The 14,772-nt window shown below is 38.9% G+C and overlaps 1 pseudogene; it reads left to right on the forward strand.

The window, feature by feature from the left end:
- The first annotated feature begins 322 nt into the window (after positions 1 to 322).
- On the forward strand, positions 323 to 692 carry LOC133097437 (large ribosomal subunit protein eL31-like; annotated as a pseudogene).
- Positions 693 to 14,772: the final 14,080 nt, after the last annotated feature.

The raw sequence follows: 14,772 nt of genomic DNA on the forward strand, positions 1-14,772 counted from the left end.
AAATTATACCATGCAAACAGCTAATCAGAAGAAAATTGTAGGGGCTACATTAATATCACAAGAAGTAGAATTCATGATAAGGAGTATTCCCAGAGATAATGGTAGACATTTCATAATGATGCAATAAACAATTTATTAAGAAAACATAACAATCCTAAATGTGCATGCATCTAATACAAAGCTTCAAAATAATGCAAAAACTCACAGAGCTAAGGGAGAAAAAGACAAATTCCAATTAAAATTGGAGATTTTAATATTTCTTTTCCAGTAATTGATTAAAACATATATATTAAAGATTGTTTTCCAACCAGAGCCCGGCAGAATGACTCCCACAAAGAAGGGTGGAGAGAAGAAGAAGGGCCAGTCCGCCATCAATGAGGTGGTGACCAGAGAATACACTATCAACATTTACAAGAGCATCCATGGAGTGGGTTTCAAGAAACGTGTCCCTCAGGCACTCAAAGAAATCCTGAAATTTGCCATGAAGGAGATGAGAACTCCAGATGTACGCACTGACACCAAGCTTAGCAAAGCTGTCTGGGCCAAAGGAATAAGGAATGTCCCATCTCATGCCCATGTGCAAAAATCGTAATGAACATGAAGATTCACCAAACGAGCTCTATACCTTGGTCACCTATATACCTGTCACCACTTTCAAAAATCTACAGACACTTAATGTGGATGAAAACTAACTGTTGATTGTCAAATAAAGTTATAGAACCACAAAAAGTTAAAAATTAATAAATATATAGAAAACTTGAACAACACTATTAGCCAATTTTAACCTTATTGACATTTATAGAACACTACACATAACAACTGTGGAATTCACATATTTTCCAAGTGTATGTGGAATATACATGAGATAGATCAGCTGCTGAGCCATGAAAGGTCTCAATCCATTTTAAAGAACTGAATTCATACAAAGCATATTCTCTAAAAATAATAAAACAAATAAAAATATGATCTTTCACACAACAAGTCAATAACAAAAAGATGTCAGGAAAATCCCTAAACATTTGGAAGCTAACCAACAAAGTTCTAAATAGCTCATGGATCAAAAAAGAAATTCCAAAGGAAATTAGAAAATATTTTGAACTGAATGATAATGGAAGCAAAATACATCAAAATTTTGTGGAATGCAGCTAAAGCAATGCTTAAAGGGAAATACCTAGAAAAGACAAAAGAAAGATTTAAAAGCACTGATCTAAACTTTCATCTTAAGAAGCTAGTAAAAGAAGAGAAAATTAAAGCAAAAGGAACAAAACAATAAAATAGAAGCAAAGTAGAAATCAGTGAAAGAAAAAATAGACAAATGATAGAAAATCAACAAAACTGAGAATAGGTCTCTTGATAGGATTAATAAAATACAAGCCTCTATCTAGATTTATCAATAAAAAAGAGAGAAAATACAAATTACAAATTTCACTCATGAAAGAGAGTACATCATTCCAGATTCCACAGACATTTTAAAAAATAGTAAAAACAATTGTGAACAACTGCATGCCAATAAATTTGACAAATTAGTTAAATGAACAAATTCCTTGAAAGACACAATTTACTAAAATTAAATAAGAAATTTGAAATTAAAAACAGAATACCGTTTATACTAGGACAAAGAAATGAAATAGACATGAATCTAACAAAATATTATAAGATTCTATGTACAGATAATTATAGAGCATTGATGAAAGAAATCAAAGAAGATATAAATAAATGGAAATATATCCTACGTTCATGGATTGGAAGGCATAATATTGTTAAAATTCAATTCTTACCAAATTAACTATAATTCAACATAATCCCAACCAAATCTCTGTAAATTATTTTGTAGATACTGACAAACTGGTTCTAAAGTTTGTATGGAAAGGCGAAAGACCTAGAATAACCAACATAATATTGAAAAAGAAAAATAAAACTGGAGGACTGACACTACCTGATATCAAGTCTTATTATAAGAGACAGCAATCAAGATAGCATTCTATTCTCAAAATAATAGACACATAGATCAATACAACAGAATAGAGAGCCTAGAACCAGGCTGCCATAAATATAGTCAGGTGATCTTTGACAAATGAGCAAAGGCAATTGTTTGGAGAACAGATAATCTTCTCAACAAATGGTGCTACAAAAATTAGATGTCCATATGTAAAAACTGTAAAATTAGACAGACTTCACATGTTCCACAAAATAGAATTACTCAACTTAGATCATAGATCTAACTTTAAAATGCAAAGCTATAAAACTTCTAGAAGATGGAAAAATGTATGTGACCTTATTTTTATATACAACATCAAAAGCACAATCCATGAAAGAAAAAAAGTGGTAAGTAAATTTTATTAAAATTCAAAACTGTCACTCCAAGAAAGACACTATTTAGATAATGAAAGGACAAAACTTTGAAAAAATATTGTGACAAATATTTGCAAACACATATTTGATAAGAACTCATATTCAAAATAATTAAAGAACTCCTAAATCTCAACAATAAGAGAACAAACAATACAATTAAAAAAGGGCAAAAGATCTGAACAGAAACCTCACCAAAGAAGATATACGGCTGGTAAATAAAGTATGTGAAAAACAGTTCAACATCATTTGTAATTAGGAATTGCAACTTAAAACAACAATGAGATACAACTACACATCTATTAAAAAAACTAAAATCAAAAAAAAAAAACATTAATTGCTGGTAAGGATGTAGAGCAACAGGAGCTCACATTCATTGCTGGTAAGAATTCAAAATAGCTACTTTGGAAAACAGCTTGGCAGTTTTTTTCAAAGATAAACATAATCTAACCATGAATTCCAGCAATCACACTCCTAGTTATTTACCTAATTGATTTGAAAATTTATAGCCACACAAAAACCAGCATGTGAATGTTTGTAGCAGTGTTATTCATACTTTACAAAAATTGGAAACAACCAAGATGTCCTTCAATAGGGAATGGATAAGCAAGCTAGTACATCCGTGTAACGGACTACTATTTAGCAATAAAAAAGAATAAGTTATCGAGCTATGCAAAGGCATAGATGAATCTTAAATGCTTATTGCTAAGTGAAAGGAAATAGCCTGAAAAGGCTATATATTATATGATTCCATTTCTAGGACATTCTGGAAAAGACAAAACTACAGAGACAGTAAATAGATCAGTGGTTGCCAGGTTTCCTGGAGGGGAGGCGGGTAAGAGAGGGTTGAATACATAAAATACAGGGACTTTTTAGGCTGGTGAAACTACTCCATATGATATTGCAATGACAGATACATGACTCTATGAACTTGTTAAAATGCATAGAGCTTTATAGTATAAAGAGTGAGTCTTAATATATGAAAATATTAAAAAAATCATTTAGGTTGTCAGAGGATACCAGGATGGAATACCAAATGTGACAAAATAATCTGTGTTAAAAATGTATGAAACAACCTCACCAAAAGGGATGGGGAGAAAATGCTGACCTAAGTCACTTTGGAAAAGAGTAGTGTCTTTAAGACACAAAAGGCAAAAGAACTGTACATCAGCACTGTACTCTAGTAGACAAGGTTGTTTCTCATGAGGATATGGGTTAACAATCCTGAAAGTACTATACATGTGTACTGGATTGGACAGTTAAGTAAATGATTCGCAGATGGTGGGAGCCAGGTTTCTCCCTTTTAGAGTGGGAGGTTATGGACAAACGAGGGAAGAAGAATAGATTGATCCATGTATCAGTCAATTAGAGTTGGTGACATCATTAGGAACTCATGTTTAGTTTAAAATAGATATAGATGTTTACATTAAAAATATTTGCAGATGCGTGTATATACATAAGTATATATACACATATATATTGCCTTGCTCTGTCAGCTGAGAGGTCCTAGAAGCAACAACACTGAGCACTCAGTAGGAATGGGTACCCTTCCTGTCCCCCAACTGCCACCACTTCACCTATCCACTTAATCCTTCAAGACACACAACAGACTAAGTGCCCAGCCCTTTGATCTCTAAGTACCCTGTGCACCTCATTTTCTCCCTTCCCATGTTCTGAGATGATCTGCTAACAGTTTTCTTTTTTTCACCCACTCAACATGAAGTTGCTCACTGTCTGGGAACTACGTCTCACTGTCTTGCATCATCTCTGTAGACAGTTGCTAACATTATATTATGGTAGGAGAGGTTGTATTCAATTCCTAATTCTTATGTACCTTTCAAGATTCTCAGTCTAAGTCTGAGCAGTTAACCAAGTTTCTCTTCTCTAGACCATGTGGATTTGCTTTTCTTCTTATGAATTTAATAAAAATCAAAGGAAGTAATGCCAACAAACTGCCACTTAAGGAAGAAGAGATGTATTGCCTTTAACCATAAAAACACTTCTTCCAACAAGAATACTGTGCATCATCAAAGCTTAGGTCCAAGTATTGGCAGATTCAGAGCCACTCCAAGCTCCTGCTGCTTCCTGCTTTTGCTATACAATCACTGAAAGCCCAAGACCCATCTGGTAGAGCACAGCCAAACTGGGATTTCAAGGTGTTTTGCTGAGATGGGGAGGGGAGCAAACTCACCCTTGATCTTAATTCTTTGAACTAAGCAAAGATTTCTTTGAATTAACCAGTTTTGTGGTTTCAGAAGAATCAAAAGGCTGCCATTCCAAAGACACCTGGACCCTTATTTATTAATCTGCATGGACCTGTGATAAACTGTTCCTCCAATTCTTAGAAAGCAAGAGGGGAATGGAAGTTAGGAAGTTATTTCCAATTAACACAAAACATAGAAGAATCCAGAAGAGTAATACTTCTCTGCTCTTGTTCTTTTGCCAAAACACCACCCCTACATCTCTGCGCTGAGAATAACAGCCATTTTCCTGCTTACAGAAGTTGGCAGACTAACATCCTAGGCAATTAGAAGGACAGGTATGAAGTGTATGTATATGTGTATCAAGCATTTGAAATCACCCTCAGAGACAACTATGAACATAGATGGGACCCTGTCTAAATATATGTTCAATGAACAAATAAACAAATGAATTAATTTTATTGATTAAGCTTAACAAGGAGGAGCCTGGCCAGACAGGAGTGAGGAATGCATTTTAGGGCAGAATGAGAAAAAAACTTTAGAGAGGAAAAAATATATTGATTGACTTAAGAGAGGCTGGATGTTAAGTAGATGAAGTGAATTTTGGCAAGAAAAGTATACACAGATTCTGTGAAACTAGAAGAACAGAGCATCAGGCTGCAGTATTTCTTCCAAAAGAATTGTAAGGCCTTTAGAGTATGAAGGTGGCCCTAAATTACAGAATGATTTAGCTACAGGGAGAAGCATATGAACAAGTCAAGCTTTGATACAGTAAAATGAAATTTTCATAGAATCTGACATATTATGATCCAAAAGTGTTCTGAGAGAACAAACAAACACCTTCTTTCATGTATCAAAGTTTATCACTCTTGGCTGCACCTTAGAATCCCCTAAGTCTTTTTTTTTTAAGTGTCTTACACAAACTCTACCCACAATATTTGTATTTAATTGTTCTGGATTGGGGCCCAGGCAACCGTAATTTTTAAAGTGCCCCCAGGTAATTCTTATTTGCAATCAGGGAGGAGGAATGCTAATCTACACAATGCAGATGTGAAGGATATGTCTTTCCCAGGAGTACAGCACCAACGAGAGATAGACCACAGCCAGATCTTTCCCTGACTCATTTTATTTTCAGTCTTTTACTTTATAGTTTGTAGCTTCATGTTTCCATTGTGAGCACACAGGTATTAGGTTTGCACTCTAGCTTGGGACCCCACAAACATTAGGGATGGCCCAAACCTCAGTCACGTTCTAGAGGGAACTGCACACCTCCTTGCACCTCAGAAGAGCCATTTGCAGTCAAAGTCATTTTCAGAAGCAGAGAGGGAGAGATCTGAAGTGAATCTGGAGATAGAATATCAGGCAATTCGACCCAGGTCTGGACCTCCCCAACATCATCCAAGGCCTTTTCTGAGGCTATTTTCTCTGGGCTTCCTAGAATGACAAGCTCCAGCCACTTCCAGAGAAGGAAACAGATTCAAAGAGTCTTAGCCAATCCAGGGCAACAGACAGTCTGGGCCACCCCATGTGCCCCTGTCCCCCACCAGCCATCTCTGGCTAGGACTCAGAATCCCCAAATAGTCCTCTTCATCCCCATTGGCTAGGTTGGTGTGTGCCATTTTTCTGGGCCTTAATTTTCTTGCCTGTGAAAGGGGAGAGTCCTGCCACCTTTCCAAGGCACTCAAGGATGAAGAAGTTTTCCTGGGTCCATTTTTGCAGCCTAACCAAGAACCTCTCTGTGTGGAGGCAGACAAATGGGCTCGAGAGTGGTTCTGACCCTCTGTGCACAGAGGTCGTAGATCACATGGCCATGGGATCCATGAGTCCTGAACATGCCATGTGATCACTTCAGTCCTCACTGGAGCACTAAGGCTGCACATCTGATGTGCTGTAATAGGGAAGAACAAATCTGACTCCATATTGGGCCTGTTTCTTTTACTTTGATATTTGCATTTTATTGTTTTGCTACAAGTTAAGAATGTTGCCTATAGCCTGAAATATACAGGATAGCCCATTCTCAAGGCTCTGACCTTTAAAGGTATAAGATTTTTCCATTCATATAGAGATAAAAAGTTGCAAAACAAAGAATAACTGTCTTGTTGGAGGTTTACAGGAACATTGTGACCTGACCTAGGTGGAAAGCTGCAAGTATAAAGGATTCCAACACCAAGAAATTTGCAACAACCAACCACATCCCTTCCCCTTTTTAGTTTAGAAGCCTGAATTCGAACTGAGGTTAGATGGTTCTTTGGGACACTAGTCCACCATCTTCTCCGTCGGCTGGCTTTCCGAATAAAGTTGCTATTCCTTGCCCCCAACAACTCATCTCTCAATTTATTGACCTTTGTGCTGCAAGCAGTGTGAACTTGAACTTGGTAACAGTGTGAGGGCCCTGGCCCACAGAAAGGCTGAATTTGGGGCAGAGACTTCCTTTTTGCTGTGACCCCACTACTCTCTCATCTTGCTGTTCTTTCTCACCCTCAACAGTCCTAATTGCCCTTGGCCACACTTTTAAGTTTGTTTTCAGTACAGGGGTGGCAACTATACTCTTTTCCTTAGCCACCGATGGTTCTACTCCCGAGACAATAGAAAGTATGAGAGGAAGTGTGCTGACAAGGCTCCGGGAAGTGAGGCACAAAACTTCCCATCCCCTAGTCCTCCCTCTTCCATGGCTTCCCAAAACCCCACCCAAAAGAGCTTGAATATTCACCTAATTATATGTTAGATTGTCATCAAATGAGAATGTGTTTTAAAACCCTGGATATTTATACATGTTTATTTCATTTGAGTTTTTTTCAAAGTAAATTTCCTCTTTCTGAAAATATTCATAGGTTTAATTTGAAAAATATTCAACTTTCAAGAGATTTCTTGAGGATCTTTACATTTTTTTTAAGTTCAAGTTTCAGAGTAAAAAAGAAAACCATCTGATGGCAACTAAATCCACTGAGAAAAACAAAACAGATATCTCATTGAAGTGTAAAGAGAAGGTAATTTAAACCACATTTCATAGATAATAGATACCATAAATCCTTGTCTGACCCATTCACAAATAATTTTTCAGATGACAAACAGCTGACTTTTATATGTAAAATCCCCAAATCCCTATTTTATTCTTATAGTTCACATAGATTGAGCAAGGGTGACTGCCTGATAATGCCATGGAATTTCCCTTAATTTTTGTGCACTTTCATTTCTAGTCCTGTTGTTGAAAGAAACCAGGCAAATCTCTTTGGCTCTGGAGCAGATTAAGAGAAGATTTTCTCTCTATTTTTCTTCCATTACATTTCCCTTTGCCCTACCTTGGTCAATGAATGGGAAGTTATCTTTAGAATATCTTACTTGAGGTTCCATAACCTAGTTGCAGTTTACATCATTAACAAGTCTGCCTGCAAAAACAATTCATATATGAGGTCTAGTTTATATTCAGAAAATGCTGGACTAGGGCAGAGCGATTTTAATGAGAAAAATGGATCTCACTACCACCTATTCACCCATGTTGACTTATAGCAGTCATGACAATGACTGAAATGCTCAAATTTCCTAAGCCAGCTTATACATAAACCAAGCCTTAATTATTGTCATTGTCAGCGCTGTCTCTCTCTCTCTCTCGTTCTCTCTGTGTATAATTTACTTGCTGCATTTTGCCACAAACTGGCTTAAGAGAAAAATTTACTGGGTTGACACAACACTTCTTGTGGAAGGATCCAGCATTCAGCAAACTTAATTAAGATATAAAGACCAAGACAGAACGCTAAACCAGTTAAGCTATAGCCATTGAGTTCTGGAAACCGGGAAATCTCTCTTAGGTATTTAAGCACTTTAGTTTCATGAGAAGAGTTTGAAGGCAAAATGCGGTGTATATTTCCATTTAGTCACTCTGCGGTGAGCTTGATCACTTTAATGTGGCCGACTAAGGGTCACTCAGAGTGAGAAATGAGATGTACTCAAACAACGTAAGCTTAAATATATATCCAACCACAAAGTTTCCCCAGATCTCAAGGGACAGTTTTCTCCCCTTTGTGGCTATGTTGGCTTTTGAGTTATGGTTATAAAGCATCTATTTTAAACAGTAAATAAGTGATAATGGTAAACAGCTGCAGGGCACAGCCTAGAAAAATGATTGACGGCACAGCTGTCAGCTCTGCTTTCTATCACTGCGCCGCTCTGAAATCCACTGTGCCTGTTTAAATGGGGCACATTAGCAGTTTTACGGTGACTGATAGGATTGCCACACAGTAATTCAGAACCCGTAGCATGTCTGTGTGGGGAGAGATCAGATTTCAACAGACAAAAGTTATTAGGAAGGCAGTGATAGCCTGGGCATTCCTTTACAGAGCAAAACTCTCATATCTGAAATTTATCAATAGAAATGCATAGCTAAATAAAAACTCCACTTTATCCCCATTCAAACCTGAGTCTTGAGGTCTACTAATAAGAAAGAATATCTGATGTCCTCCGAGGAAATATCAGAATGACTATGATCTATCTTTACCCTATTGAAAAGCACAGAAAAAGGATTGTGGATGTGGTGTGAAGTGCTAACTTTATTATTTTAATTTTAGGAGAATGAGTTGCTAAAAGTTTGTTTCTAGATGTGAACTTACTGAGTCACCTCATATCAGGTTAATTTTTTGTTTGGGAAAGTCACTGAATCTTTTAATTATACTGATGCAATGTAACTTTCACTCAATAATGTGAGATAAGTCAGTAATTGGACTTTTTTAGCTTGTGATGGAAGCTTGAGACTCTTAGTAAGCAAATGAGGTAGTGTGGTGTCTCTTTCTTCACCCTTGGGATATGATGAAAAAGGGGTAGAAATATTTGTGTAAGACTCATGGACTCTTAGGGCCAAATTTATCTTGGAGGAGATTTGCTCTGGTTTCAGTGCATCTATTACTGAAACACCCCCTGTCCTAGCCTCACTGGTAATAATGTACCACTGTCCTATCCTGATTAGAGCAAATTATTTTTGGTGTTTCCTGGCTATTGAGATAGAGTAGTGGTTGGCAAACTGTGCTCAGGGTCTGGCTATCAGTTTTTATAAATAAAGCTTTATTGGAAACAGCTATACCCATTCACTTATGCACTGTTTACAGTGGCTTTTGCACTATAGTGTCAGAGATGAGAGTGGTTGCCATAAATATCATAAGGCATCACATGCCTAAAGTATTTGCTATCTGGTTCTTTAAGAAAAAGTTTGCTGTGTTCTGTGAGAAAAAATGATTGCACTGTATTAATAGTTGCATACCTATAATTAGAAGATGCATTGATTGATTGTATTAGGAGACCTCATCTGGGACAGAGCTGCAAGTGACTATTCTTAATCAACAAACCATCTTCAGCAGAAACCAAATTAGTTAGTTAGGTGGGTATGTAATAGGATTATCATCTCTGTACATTTTAGGATTTTATGATGGCCCTCAACTCTAATTTACTCCAGAGGTAGTGTATTGGTTTGCTATTTGGGCAGGGAGAGGGAGTTGTAAGGATTTCCTTTCTGCTCTTTCTACCGTAATAGCCACTGCTCCAGGACAAAAGGCCATTATAGGAATTCTGCCAACAGACATGTGTATTACAGATATAACTGGGTACATAACCACCAAGTGCGTTTGAGGTCTCAACAAGTGTACAACAGAGAAGAACTAGGACAGAAGCTCTCCTTATTTTCCACCTCCCCCTAAGCCCTATTTTGACCATGGTTTGTCCCCAGGAATCAGTGTTGGCTTTGTCCAGTGTCCAATAACCCCCAAAGTGTTAGGGTATTTTCATTTACACAATCCATTTGCCCCAATAAATATCTGCTGGTGCCTTCAGTGAAGTCTCGGAAGAAGCATCACGCTACAAACTCTAGCAGGTTCTTCCCTGAGAGCAGCTGACCCCCCTTTACTCTGCAATCTCTATGTCTGTGCACAGACTCAAGTCTGAAAACTGGATAAGGGGCTTACATTAATCAAGGTTTTGTTTTTTCTTTTTCTGTATTTTCTGATGTTTTGAGATCTTAAAATATTTGGCTGGCCTGGAGAGACTGCCCTTTCCAGGGATACCCAGGTTATTAGAAATAACAAAGGGCTCAGCCTGGAGTAGTCTTTCATATGCAAAACAGCTAATCCCAGTGAGTCTATACCCCTTCCTAGCCCTTTAAATCTCACAAACCAAACCAAGATTTCTTCTGCCCTAAATCACCCCAACCAACACAGGGCAGGTTACCAGACAACTAGAGACCACCCCTACAGTCCAGAGCCATTGAATAATGATGACATTATTCAAACTGGCTAAACCTAAACTGTTTACCCTGCCTGCCTTGCCCTTCCCACAGAAACCCCAATAAAGGCCACGGTCTGGGCCTTCCCCTTACCCCAGCTTCTGCCTCCGGATCAATATCCTATAATAAACCATAATGGAAAAGAATATATATATATATATATATATATATATATATATAACTGAATCACTTTGCAGTACCCCAAAAACTAATACAACATTGTAAATCAACTATACTTCAATTTTTAAAATTTTAAAAAGGAAAAAAAGAAAAACAGCCTCATGCTTCCCCCATGGCTTTGCGTGGCATCCCCTTCTATCAGGAAATGTTATGGGATGAAGATCTCTCAATGGTGCTGGCTTCTCTGTGCCATCACACAGTCAGCTTTTTAAATTAAGACCCAGGCACAGAATAGGGCTATGCCTCATTCTGGTAGCTCAATTCAAACCTCCTTTCTCCAGGTTTACTGTTTTATCAGTACTACAAATCAAATTCTATTTCAGTGGGCTACCCATCCATTTCTATCCTACTGCCCCAGGATCAATTAACTACCACCAAATATTCTTGTGGATCAGAAAATTCTAGTTCCAATGCCATGTCTGTTGTCTAGTGCGGTACCTACATGACCACCTTCTGGTTTCCACATTCAAAACAGAGGATTCATTTACACTTCTACATCTTGTTCTAAATCTTCAGCCTATGGAGAACAGACAGTAAAGGACTTGATAAAAATGTTGATGCTTCCTTTACCAATGTATTTATCAATGGGACATAATTAGCATTTGCAGATTAAACATGATAAATCCACTCCAACATCCTCATCTTGCAAGAGTTGGGATTTCTTCCTCTACATAGTACCCATGAAATTTTGGCATCTCAGCTTCAATTAACATGGCTACCACTTAATCAGAATCCAGACACTAAAACAAGCAACCAATTGGAACTAGTCCCCACCACTTGAGCTAGCACATTAAATCAAGAATACTTGCTCAGAGCTCCCATATTAATAGATTTAACTTTATTTAATATTATATTCTTTCTTCCTTTATCTAACTACCTAAAAATGCACTCCTACATTTTCAGACTTTGGAAGATCTATAACTTGGCAAAGTCTTTCAGTGCTTTTCCCAGATATTACATGATTCACAATTGTTTCAAAACTGTTTTACAACTATGTGTCATTAGTTGCAAGAGTCCAGGCCTTAATATTTAGCTGGATTTTCACAATCTTCAGCCCCAACCAGAGCATACAAAAAATTCCAGACTCTTCCATTTCCTGTAAAGTCAGTTGCTTTCAATCATTCCTGGTACCAGTTCAGGTATCATTCAGGGTTCTCATATGAAAGAAACAGTATCAACTCTGACTGATATAGGTAGAAAAGAAAATTATTAAAAGATATTACACATTTCATAGGATTTTTAAGAAGGCTAGAGAACAAGGTTTAGGAATATGTGATCAGGAACAATGCCTGACATCATGTTGTAGAACTGCTGGTGAGGATGCCCCGGCCATGGCCACCAGACATTAGAGGCTAAATCCTGCCCCATGGAGATCTCCAGCCTGGATCCTGGATGCTACCTTGAGCACCACAGCTTCTGCTGCTCCAGTACCTCTTCCCAAAACTATTACTCCCCTCGAGGAGAATCCTCACAACCCTTGCAAGTCCAACAGATGCCTCTAATTTATGGATCCCCATGACTTAGTCACAGGTAAGTCTGAAAAAACTTGAAAACAGATTATGTAAAAAGAAATACAGGCTTATAAAGTGAAGGAATCCTCCAAAACATACAGAAGGAGTTCCGATGCGGGGTCACCCAAAAAGCATGACTCCTGACCCCTGCAGGAGGTTTTGTACAGAGTCTAGCATGGTGCTATGATGTAACACATGTCTAATAAGTGCTCATAGAGGAAGTCTACACATTCCCAGTGAAGTCCGGGAAAATACACTCAACTTCTTTCTTTCTATTCTTCTTTTGGAGAGCCATATGCATTTTTTTTCCTCTGTGCAACTTGGGCTGCAATGTGTTTGTTCCTGACTTAGAACCTTGATTTTTTTAATATGATTTTTTAACGCACAGAATGTTATAGTTGCAAGGGAATTGAGAGATTAGCAAGACTTAACTTCCATTCAATGTGATCTAGTAAAGAATCCCTGGTAAATGACTAAACAATGTCAGTCAGATTAGCTAATTTGACAAGAACATTAACTATGTCCCAAAGCAACACAAATCTACTTCCTGGGTACTTCTAATTGTTACTTGGTTCTTTCTTATACTGAGTTGAAATTTAATTTTCTATAACTTCCACCTGTATGCTAATTATGCTCTTTAAGTAACACTGAACAAATGTACTTCCTCTTTTCCAAATCATCACTTCCAATATAACAAGACAGCTTTGATTTCCCCTCCTCTTCACCAGGCTTAACATCTCTGCCTCCCTCTAACCCTTCAGGTGACAAGATTCCAAACTTCAGTCTTTGCTGGTCATCCTCTGTGGAATCCCACCAGATTGTCAATACCTCATAAACTGCTTCAAACCTATGTTGGAAAGTAATACTAAAAACTATTTTTAATATATTCATCTCCAGTTTTTATAGGACTTAGTCAATCCTGAATGCCTATTACACTAGAAGCACTGGATTTTGTGTGTGTGTGTGTGTGTGTGCTTTTATTGAAGTATAGTTAATTTACAATGCTGTCATAGTTTCAAGTGTACAGAAAAGTGATTCAGTTACACATATTTTTATATATTCTTTTTCAGATTCTTTTCTATTATTGATTATTACAAGATATTGAGCATAGAGGGGAGACCTTCAAGATGGCGGAGGAGTAAGATGTGGAGATCACCTTCCTCCCCACAAATACATCAGAAATACATCTACATGTGGAACAGCTCCTACAGAACACCTACTGAACACCAGCAGAAGACCTCAGACTTCCCAAAAGGCAAGAAACTCCCCACGTACCTGGGTAGGGCAAAAGAAAAAAGAAAAAACAGAGACAAAAGAATAGGGACAGGACCTGCACCTCTGGGAGGGAGCTATGAAGGAGGGAAAGTTTCCACACACTAGGAAGCCCCTTCACTGGCAGAGACGGGGGTGGTGGGGGAAACTTTGGAGCCACGGGGGAGAGCACAAAAATTGGGGTGCAGAGGGCAAAGTGGAGAGATTCCCACACAGAGGATCGGTGCCGACCAGCACTCACCAGCCCGAGAGGCTTGTCTGCTCACACGCTGCGGCGGGTGGGGGCTGGGAGCTGAGGCTTGGGCTTCGGAAGTCAGATCGCAGGGAGAGGAGTGGGGTTGGCTTCACGAACACAGCCTGAAGGGGGCTAATGCACCACGGCTACCTGGGAGGGAGTCCAGGAAAAAGTCTGGACCTGCCTAAGGGCAAGAGACCATCGTTTCACGGTGCAAGAGGAGCAGGGATTCAGAGCACCTCTTAAACGAGCTCCAGAGATAGGCACGAGCCGCGGCTACCAGTGCAGACACAAGAGACGGGCATGAAACTTTAAAGCTGCTGCTGCAACCACCAAGAAGCCTGTGTGCAAGCACAGGTCACTATCCACACCGCCCCTCCCGGGAGCCTGTGCAGCCCTCCACTGCCAGGCTCCCGTGATCCAGGGACAACCTCCCCAGGAGAACACACGGCGCACCTCAGGCTGCTGCAGCATCATGCCGGCCTCTGCTGCTGCAGGCTCGCCCCGCATTCGGTACCCCTCCCTCCCCCTGGCCTGAGTGGGCTGGAGCCCCCTAATCAGCCGCTCCTTTAACCCCGTCCTGTCTGAGCGAGGAACAGACGCCCTCAGGAGACCTACAAGCAGAGGCAGGGCCAAATCCAAATCTGAACCCCAGGAGCTGTGTGAACAAAGCAGAGAAAGGGAAATCTCTCCCAGCAGCCTCAGGAGCAGCAGATTAAATCTCCACAGTCAACTTGATGTACCCTGCATCTCTGGAATGCC

The sequence above is a fragment of the Eubalaena glacialis genome, chromosome 9, assembly GCF_028564815.1.
Source record: "Eubalaena glacialis isolate mEubGla1 chromosome 9, mEubGla1.1.hap2.+ XY, whole genome shotgun sequence".
NCBI classification, from domain to species: Eukaryota; Metazoa; Chordata; class Mammalia; order Artiodactyla; family Balaenidae; genus Eubalaena; species Eubalaena glacialis.